Source organism: Hesperophylax consimilis, unplaced genomic scaffold, assembly GCF_061612785.1.
Source record: "Hesperophylax consimilis isolate HC1 unplaced genomic scaffold, BYU_Hcon_1.0 scaffold_263, whole genome shotgun sequence".
NCBI classification, from domain to species: domain Eukaryota; kingdom Metazoa; phylum Arthropoda; class Insecta; order Trichoptera; family Limnephilidae; genus Hesperophylax; species Hesperophylax consimilis.
Window position 1 is genome coordinate 10,001 of NW_028301453.1, and position 10,000 is coordinate 20,000.

A 10,000-nucleotide genomic window follows, 5' to 3' on the forward strand; every position below is an offset into this window, starting at 1 on the left:
ACCCAGTTCGGACGATCGATTTGCACGTCAGAATCGCTTCGGTCCTCCATCAGGGTTTCCCCTGACTTCGACCTGACCAGGCATAGTTCACCATCTTTCGGGTCCCAGCGTGTACGCTCTCAGTGCGTCTCGATAATCGCACGGGGGCTTTCTCGAAACGCCTCGGGAATGCGGCGGGGCGTCTGACGACGCCCGCGCATCTTCCCTGCGACCGGCTCGAGGCCGGCCTTTCACTTTCATTTCGCCTCTGGGTTTATCAGTGTTCCCAATGACTCGCGCACATGCTAGACTCCTTGGTCCGTGTTTCAAGACGGGTCCTGTGAGTGCCCAAAACAAAACCACCGCCGACCGGGACGCGTCCCGTCCGAGAGCGCGCCGCTAACGACGGACACCCGACGCGCGACACCCGCGACGCACTAGACGCCGGGGGCCACGCGAAGGACGCCGCTGCAGCGCGACGGACGCCCGCGAGGGGCGGACGCGATCCTCGTTCTCTACCGTCGCTGCGTAATGTACGCCGCGGCCGTGGACACCGCGGCTCCGCCTCGCAGAGCGAGACGGGTCAACCGCACGGCGCATTCGACCGCGGCGCGACGGGTCGCGGTGTTATACTAAGGGAGAAGTGCACGCGCTCCGGGAGCCTGACGGCGCACCCGCGCACCCACCGCCCCGACCCGAAAGCCGAAGGCGAAGGTTTGCGCGAGGCGCGAGCCCCGACGGAAGACACGATGAATCTCCCCGTTCGCTCGTTTGAGTTCCACAGGTTTACCCCTGAACGGTTTCACGTACTCTTTAACTCTCTCTTCAAAGTTCTTTTCAACTTTCCCTCACGGTACTTGTTCGCTATCGGTCTCGTGGTAGTATTTAGCCTTAGATGGAGTTTACCACCCACTTAGGGCTGCACTCTCAAGCAACCCGACTCTAGGGAGAGAGACCGTCGCGGCCGGCTACCGTCACCACGGGCCTGGCACCCTCTGCGGGTAAGCGGGCCCCGTTCAAGATGAACTTGGACAGGCAGCCGTGACTAATGACCGCGCGTGTATGTATAACTCTCCTCCCGAACGCTACATTTCCCGGCGGCCCGCCGGGGCCGCAGGATTCAGCGCTGGGCTCTTCCCGTTTCGCTCGCCGCTACTCGGGGAATCCTCGTTAGTTTCTTTTCCTCCGCTTACTGATATGCTTAAGTTCGGCGGGTGATCTCTCCTGATTTGAGGTCGACAACAAAAATTTTATAAATTCGAGAAGTACGCAAAGCAACAGTGTGCGCGTATTCTCGCCCGTGCAGACTCTGTCAAGCGGGCGCGAAACCGACGAGCGTCCGCGGAGGTGCGCGCGGCCGAGAGCGCGAAGATCGCCCCGGACAGCCGACCGCTCGCGCGGTAGACTGCCCAGTTTTCAGCGTCGTCGCTAGCTCAAGGCTCGCACGCGTTCCTCCGCGTTTGGTATAACGCAAGCGGAAATCGCGCGCATCGAGAGAGCACTTCGTCAAATTTAACCGGACGCCGAGGTCCCGGCGCGCGTCTCCGAGGAGACGACGCGCGCGGGCCCCGGCGACGCCGGCAACGCTCGCTCTGCGCGCCCCCGTCCGAGGACGGGGGCGAGAGAACAGTCTGGTCGCATTGTGTGCGCGACCCTCAAACAGGAGTGGTCCGTCGACAAACTACGTCTTGCTCGGACCGCAATGTGCGTTCGAAATGTCGATGCTCATGTGTCCTGCAGTTCACACTCTGACGCGCATTTAGCTGCGTTCTTCATCGACCCACGAGCCGAGTGATCCGCCGTTCAGGGTAATAATGATAAAACAAACATAAATAGATACGTTTTAGTTTTCGGTTTTTACAATTTGGTTTGCGTTTTCGAAATGTTTATAATTCCATTCGACAAAAAGATTAATTTTGTACCGCCGCCTTCACGGCGACGGGTAAAATTTCACCGGACGAGCGGATAGAGGACGGAGCCCTCCTCCGCTCGACGCCGGCGGTTCTCGGTTCGCATCGGCGCCCTAGGGCGATCTCCGACGCAGTAATTTAGCATTCGTTCGATTATGGTTTATATGTATAATATGTTTTGTTTCATAATAATATTTCATATCATGGAAAGCACAAACATTAAACACAGGAAATGATCCTTCCGCAGGTTCACCTACGGAAACCTTGTTACGACTTTTACTTCCTCTAAATGATCAAATTCGGTCAAACTTTCCGACGCGTCGGATGCCCGTGAGAGCTTCCGCGCACCAGTCCGAAGACCTCACCAAATCATCCATCGGTAGTAGCGACGGGCGGTGTGTACAAAGGGCAGGGACGCAATCAACGCGAGCTGGTGACTCGCTTTTACTAGGAATTCCTCGTTCATGGGGGAGAATTGCAAACCCCAATCCCTATCACGAAGGGGTTTCATCGGGTTACCCGGGCCGTTAGGCCAAGGAGGACACGCTGATCCCTTCAGTGTAGCGCGCGTGCGGCCCAGGACATCTAAGGGCATCACAGACCTGCTATTGCTCAATCTCGTGCGGCTATATATACCGCCGGTCCCTCTAAGAAGATTTTCATTGTACGCCGGTAGTGAAGACCGCGAAACGCACGACCCCGACGCGCGAACGCCGAAGCCGCGCGCACACGGACCCTCGTGATACCGGTTGCACGTCTATTTAATAGGCTAGAGTTACGTTCGTTACCGGAATTAACCTGACAAATCGCTCCACCAACTAAGAGCGGCCATGCACCACCACCCACCGAATCGAGAAAGAGCTGTTAATCCGTCAATCCTTCCAGTGTCCGGGCCTGGTGAGTTTTCCCGTGTTGAGTCGAATTAAGCCGCAGGCTCCACTCCTGGTGGTGCCCTTCCGTCAATTCCTTTAAGTTTCAGCTTTGCAACCATACTCCCCCCGGAGCCCGAAAGCTTTGGTTTCCCGGGAGCTGCCCACCGGGTTAAAATTATGAAACTTCGGCGGATCGCTGGCTGGCATCATTTATGGTTAGAACTACAGCGGTATCTAATCGCCTTCGAACCTCTAACTTTCGTTCTTGATTAATGAAAACACCTTTGGCAAATGCTTTCGCTTTAGTCCGTCTTGCGACGATCCAAGAATTTCACCTCTAACGTCTCAATACGAATGCCCCCAGTCGTCCCTATTAATCATTACCTCTGGTATCAGAAAGCCAACAAAACAGAACCGAGGTCCTATTCTATTATTCCATGCGTACAATATTCAGGCAAGTGTTAGCCCGCTTTGAGCACTCTAATTTGTTCAAAGTAAACAGCCGCGACGGCCCGCCTCGGTGCGCGGCCGACCGTGAGGCCGACCGACACACGCCGGCGGTGGACGCACCGGCGAGAAGCCCCGCAGACGTGCCTGTCGTACCGCATTCGGTAGACCGACACCGCAGGACACAATTTCAACTACGAGCTTTTTAACCGCAACAACTTTAGTATATGCTATTGGAGCTGGAATTACCGCGGCTGCTGGCACCAGACTTGCCCTCCAATGGATCCTCATTAAAGGATTTAAAGTGTAATCATTCCGATCACGAGGCCTCGGACGAGTCCCGTATCGTTATTTTTCGTCACTACCTCCCCGTGCCGGGAGTGGGTAATTTGCGCGCCTGCTGCCTTCCGTGGATGTGGTAGCCGTTTCTCAGGCTCCCTCTCCGGAATCGAACCCTGATTCCCCGTTACCCGTGACAACCATGGTAGTCGCATAAACTACCATCGACAGTTGATAAGGCAGACATTTGAAAGATGCGTCGCCGGTGCTAGACCGTGCGATCAGCTCAAAGTTATCTAGAGTCATCTCGAATGGCGACGGACGGGGCGCGAACCCCGCCGCCGATTGGTTTTTGATCTAATAAAAGCATTCCTCCCGTTACCGGTCAGAACCTCGTTTGCATGTATTAGCTCTAGAATTGCCACAGTTATCCAAGTAACCGTGTACGATCTAAGGAACCAAAACTGATATATTGAGCCATTCGCGGTTTCACCTTAATTCGGCTTTTACTGAGACTTGCATGGCTTAGTCTTTGAGACAAGCATATGATTACTGGCAGGATCAACCAGGGAGCTGCACCACCGTCGGAGGGTTTTTAATCCTCCGAACGACAGAGGCCCGCCCTCGCGTAGAGGGCGCGGACAACACGGCGTTAAAGAACACGCGACGGAGTCACCCGCACGAGTCACGCTCATTATGCGTACCGCTATATTCTCCCGCTCGGCGACCGTCGCTAGACGAAAGCTCCGCGGGAAAATTTTTGCTTCAAACGAAGAAAGCGCGCGTAGGACGGCTCCCGCCCGAGAGAGAGAGACCGCACCCGCGACGACGCTATCGTCCGATTTATAATTCCCATTCGTAAAACGTGTACACCGAAAGCGCACGCCTTTGGCGAGGCAACAGTGAGACGGGGATAAAATCCTCCGCCTTTGCTTTTGAAAATTCTGCTCGCGCGGAACTCCAGAGTCAAAACATGAGCGCGAACGCCGCGCAGAAGCGGGCGTCACGTAGTTTCTCGCAAATAACACCGCCGACACGACCGATAGGCCGCCGCAGTTTGCGAACGCCGTGCATCGAGAGCCCGCCACACTCGGCGGGCACAAAGCTGTGCCGGGTCGCGTTCTCGCTCGGGACGGCGCCGAGCGCGATGCGCCCGCTCCGACCCCTCGAAGGCGCGCAGGCGGCCGGGCCGTCGGGCCTCGGGCGGCTCGCGAAACCGGGCACAAGGCGCTCGGTCTCGGTAAATAAATTTACTCTCGTCACTTACTTTCGTATTCGCATTTTGGAAATTTTAAATTATTTCATTTAATCGATGATACCGACCGACCGTTCCCGGTGAGTTTAAAAAAACTTAATACAGAGGTACGTAGTTATTTCAAATTTACACAATAAGAACATATTTCAAATAAAAATAAAAACTTAACATAGATATAATAATAATAATAAATAACTAACATAACTAACTAAATATATAACTAACAGATCGAGCGATTAGTCATAATAGAACCGATATAGTTTTACATGACAAAATTTTTAAAAATAACTTATATCATCGATGTCGCTATTCCGAATTCCTGTAATATTCAAAAATCTGTTAGTGAAAAAATAAGAAAATACACAGATTTAGGAAATGAGAAAAAAAGAATTTGGCATTCTCAGACTATAAAAATATTACCATTCGTTATTTCGGCTACCGGCATTATACCTAGCTCTCTTATTAAAAATTTAGGCGTATTAGATCTATCAAAAAATTTATATATAAAGATGCAAAAGTCGGTCATTTTGAATACATGTAGGATAACAAAAGATTTTTTTAAATGTTTATGTTGAGGGATCTGTAGGATTTATTTATAGGCCCCGTTAGGAGTTCTACCGAGCCGAACCCTCCGATATGAAAATATCTGGAGTCGGTGAATTATTTTCCCATTTGATCTCTGTTGAGTTGACGTGTTGTTCTTGTATTGTTTTGTATTTATTTTACTTTTTTAAATTTAAATTCCATTGACAAAGATCAATTTTTTGCTAATAAGTATTGGCAAAAAATTTTTATTGGCATAAAATTATATTGGCAGAAGATTTTATTGGCATCAAATTTTATTGGCAGAAAATTTTATTGGCCTAAAATTTTATTGGCATAAAATTATATTGGCAGAAAATTTTATTGGCATCAAATTTTATTGGCATCAAATTTTATTGGCAGAAAATTTTATTGGCATAAATTTTAATGGCAAAAATTTTTGTCAATTTATCTATTTGCAAAAATTGTAATCGCACCTAACCTGACCTGACCTAACCTAACCTAACCTAACCTAACCTAACCTAACCTAACCTAACCTAACCTAACCTAACCTAACCTAACCTAACCTAACCTAACCTAACCTAACCCAACCTAACCTAACCTAACCTAACCAAACCTAACCTAACCTAACCTAACCAAACCTAACTTAACCTAACCTAACCTAACCTAACCTAACCTAACCTAACCTAACCTAACCTAACCTAACCAAACCTAACCTAACCTAACCTAACCTAACCTAACCTAACCTAACCTAACCTAACCTAACCTAACCTAACCTAACCTAACCTAACCTAACCTAACCTAACCTAACCTACACTAACCCAACCTAACCCAACCTAACCTAACCTAACCTAACCTAACCTAACCTAACCTAACCTAACCTAACCTAACCTAACCTAACCTAACCTAACCTAACCTAACCTAACCTAACCTAACCTAACCTAACCTAACCTAACCTAACCTGATACATAAAGTAAATTCACCCGGCACCCACAAGACTAGGCAACATTTTAGAATTGTTATATTATATCATTTATTCTGTTGAGTTAAAAAAAAAAAAAAAACTTAATAGACGACATTGAAATTAAATCAAATAAATTCATATTTACACGTACATTTTTTAAAAATATATTCAATTAAAAATTAACATTTTTACCTCTACAAGAGTCCAAAAACACTCGTCTGTGAAGTGTAAAAAAATAATAATAAAATTTTACTTTTAAAACATATGTAAATAGGAGAAAAAAAAAATCATAACAAAACATATAAAGTGAAGAGATTTTTGTATATTTATACATAAGTACATACATACATACATACATACATACATACATAGTAAGAAAACGATTTTAAAAGGGATTCGAATAAAACAAATTCACCGACTATTACAGACCGCGATGCGCCCGCTCCGACTCCTCGACTGCGCTCAGACGGACGCCCGGGCGGTCGGGCCTCTCGCGGAACCGGCCGCAGTAGCGCGAGCCGCGTCGCCTCATCTCCGGCCGTCTGCCCGACTGCTCACGCTCGGTCTCGAAAAAATAAATTTACCCTCGTCGCTCACGTCTTCTCACTATCGAAATGTTAAATTATACATACATACATACATACATACATACATACATACATACATACATACATACATACATACATACATACATACATACATACATACATAGTAAGAAAACGATTTTAAAAGGGATTCGAATAAAACAAATTCACCGACTATTACAGACCGCGATGCGCCCGCTCCGACTCCTCGACTGCGCTCAGACGGACGCCCGGGCGGTCGGGCCTCTCGCGGAACCGGCCGCAGTAGCGCGAGCCGCGTCGCCTCATCTCCGGCCGTCTGCCCGACTGCTCACGCTCGGTCTCGAAAAAATAAATTTACCCTCGTCGCTCACGTCTTCTCACTATCGAAATGTTAAATTATACATACATACATACATACATACATACATACATACATACATACATACATAGTAAGAAAACGATTTTAAAAGGGATTCGAATAAAACAAATTCACCGACTATTACAGACCGCGATGCGCCCGCTCCGACTCCTCGACTGCGCTCAGACGGACGCCCGGGCGGTCGGGCCTCTCGCGGAACCGGCCGCAGTAGCGCGAGCCGCGTCGCCTCATCTCCGGCCGTCTGCCCGACTGCTCACGCTCGGTCTCGAAAAAATAAATTTACCCTCGTCGCTCACGTCTTCTCACTATCGAAATGTTAAATTATACATACATACATACATACATACATACATACATACATACATACATACATACATACATAGTAAGAAAACGATTTTAAAAGGGATTCGAATAAAACAAATTCACCGACTATTACAGACCGCGATGCGCCCGCTCCGACTCCTCGACTGCGCTCAGACGGACGCCCGGGCGGTCGGGCCTCTCGCGGAACCGGCCGCAGTAGCGCGAGCCGCGTCGCCTCATCTCCGGCCGTCTGCCCGACTGCTCACGCTCGGTCTCGAAAAAATAAATTTACCCTCGTCGCTCACGTCTTCTCACTATCGAAATGTTAAATTATACATACATACATACATACATACATACATACATACATACATACATACATACATACATACATGATAAGAAAACTAAAAAATAAACATTTTCACACTGAGGGCCATTAAGTGCGGCCCGTTTACTCCCGCCGTTTACCCGCGGCTACCACCCGAAATGAGATCCTCTCAGCTCCGCTCCGGTCCCAATGCTCCCGTAACATTTAAATTTTTTATTCTACGCTGCAAGAATGACGTTCCGAATTCGATTCCGAAATAAAAATCTATAAAAATAAATAAATTACAATTTCACATTGAGGGCCATTAAGTGCGGCCCGTTTACTCCCGCCGTTTACCCGCGGCTATCATCCGAAATGAGATCTTGTCAGCTCCGGTCCCAATGCTCTCGAAACCTTTAAATTTAATATTCTACACTAAGAATGGCGTTCCGAATTAGATTCTGAAATAAAATACGTCAAAAAAAAAGTTTTTTTTTCTTTTAAATCACACCGTGCCCGGGGCAAATGGCGTCATCGGGTGCGTCGCAGTTACTCCCGCCGTCCACCCGCGGCCGCTACTCGATATCAGATCCCACTCATCGCCGGCCCCGCTGCACCGAACCGCGGCTAAATTTATTATTCTACACTAAGAATGACGTTATGAGTTCGATTCTGAAATTTAAAAAAAATAAATATTTTATTTTTAAATAAGAAAATTTTGAAAACACGTTGAGGGCCGTTAAGTGCGTCCCAGTTACTCCCGCGCTTTACCCGCGCCCGCCGCTCTGAATTGCATTCCCTCACCTCCTGACGAAAATGATTTATTTAATTTATTAATTATCGAAGACAATATTACCGATTTCTAAACGAAAATCTGAAACAGAAAAATCAGAAAAGGATACGGTCACATCTAGGACTGATTTTTTTTTTTTATTATTTTGGTGATTTTTCTCTTTCAGATTTTCTTTTAGAATTCGCTAATATTATCTTCGATAATTAAATATTACAATATTAGGTTTTACTCAGTAAAGTTATTCCAAAAAATAAATAATTACTATTATTATTATTTATAATTTTTATTCACACATAAATATGACACTTAGGTACACAGCATAAGAAGAATAATAACAAAAAACCTAATTTTCCCCGAAACCGCTACGCCATCTATCGTCTACAATGTTTTGAACTCATCAAAAGACGAAAAAAAAGAAGAAAGGTTTGTGAATTGATTTCTTTTTTCGATATCATACTACAAGTCGTAAGTTGGGTTTCTATATTATATTGATCGGCGACCGGATAAATCATCAAAATGATAATTCATCACATATTTAAAAAGTTATGTAAAGTCATGGAAAGTGATGAAACAAAAACTTTTTTTTACTGGGTTAAGTAGGTTAGGTTAGGTCAGGTTAGGTTAGGTTGGGTTAGGTTAGGTTAGGTTAGGTAAGGTTAGGTTAGGTTAGGTTTAAACAAATCATCGTTTTTAATGATTCTATATCACTTTTTAAAAGTGTGTTGAACAGTCACCGTGTTGAGTTAGCATGGAACCATATTGATCATAAATTTTATATATAATCATAATACATAGGGCGACTGAAGAAAGCCACACTAAGTTTATCGAAAACCGCCACGAGTGTCGATGAAATAAATAAATAAATAAATTAATTAAAATTAAAAGAAAATCGATAAATGCAATCAGGTTGCATGATAAATCACCACAATGACAACAGAACACACATTGAAAAAGTGATATGAAGTCATTAAAAGTGATGAAACAAAAATTGGGTTAAATACTTATACTCGTAACCTATTCAACCTAGTTTTTGTTTCATCACTTTTCATGACCTCACATCGCCGTTTAAAGGTTTGTTGAATTTTGATTTTGACGATTTATCCGGTCACTAACCCCTAACCTAACCAGAATACGGGACACGTCTCCATCGTCTTTTTTTTTTCGAAAATTCGGTTAAAAAAAAAAAATAACATTCTGGAGGAGAACCACCACTTTCTTGCCCTGTTTTAGGTACTGACAGTACCCCTTCAGAGCAACAACTCGGAAACTGCTTTTAAATTTAACTGAAACTGTAATGAAACATTCTTTATGGGCATTCTGGTAATCATGTACCGCTTCTGTTGCGGTTATCATCTGGGCTCGCTCCACATGAATTAACATACACTTTACGCATTGAAAGAGTC

General features: G+C 46.0%; 3 non-coding genes across 3 annotated transcripts in view; all 3 read right to left on the reverse strand.

The window, feature by feature from the left end:
• The window catches only part of LOC149408469 (large subunit ribosomal RNA), a 4,064-nt gene extending 2,847 nt beyond the window's left edge, over positions 1-1,217 (reverse strand). Inside the window, exon 1 of the ribosomal RNA XR_016305578.1 lies at positions 1-1,217. This exon is cut by the window's left edge and continues 2,847 nt beyond it. This is a non-coding gene — a ribosomal RNA (large subunit ribosomal RNA).
• A 411-nt stretch (positions 1,218-1,628) lies between these two features.
• LOC149408470 (5.8S ribosomal RNA) lies at positions 1,629-1,790 on the reverse strand. The gene has a single exon (XR_016305573.1). It is a non-coding gene; the product is annotated as a 5.8S ribosomal RNA (ribosomal RNA).
• A 329-nt stretch (positions 1,791-2,119) lies between these two features.
• Positions 2,120-4,059, reverse strand: LOC149408471 (small subunit ribosomal RNA). The gene has a single exon (XR_016305576.1). It is a non-coding gene; the product is annotated as a small subunit ribosomal RNA (ribosomal RNA).
• Between the last annotated feature and the right edge of the window lie 5,941 nt (positions 4,060-10,000).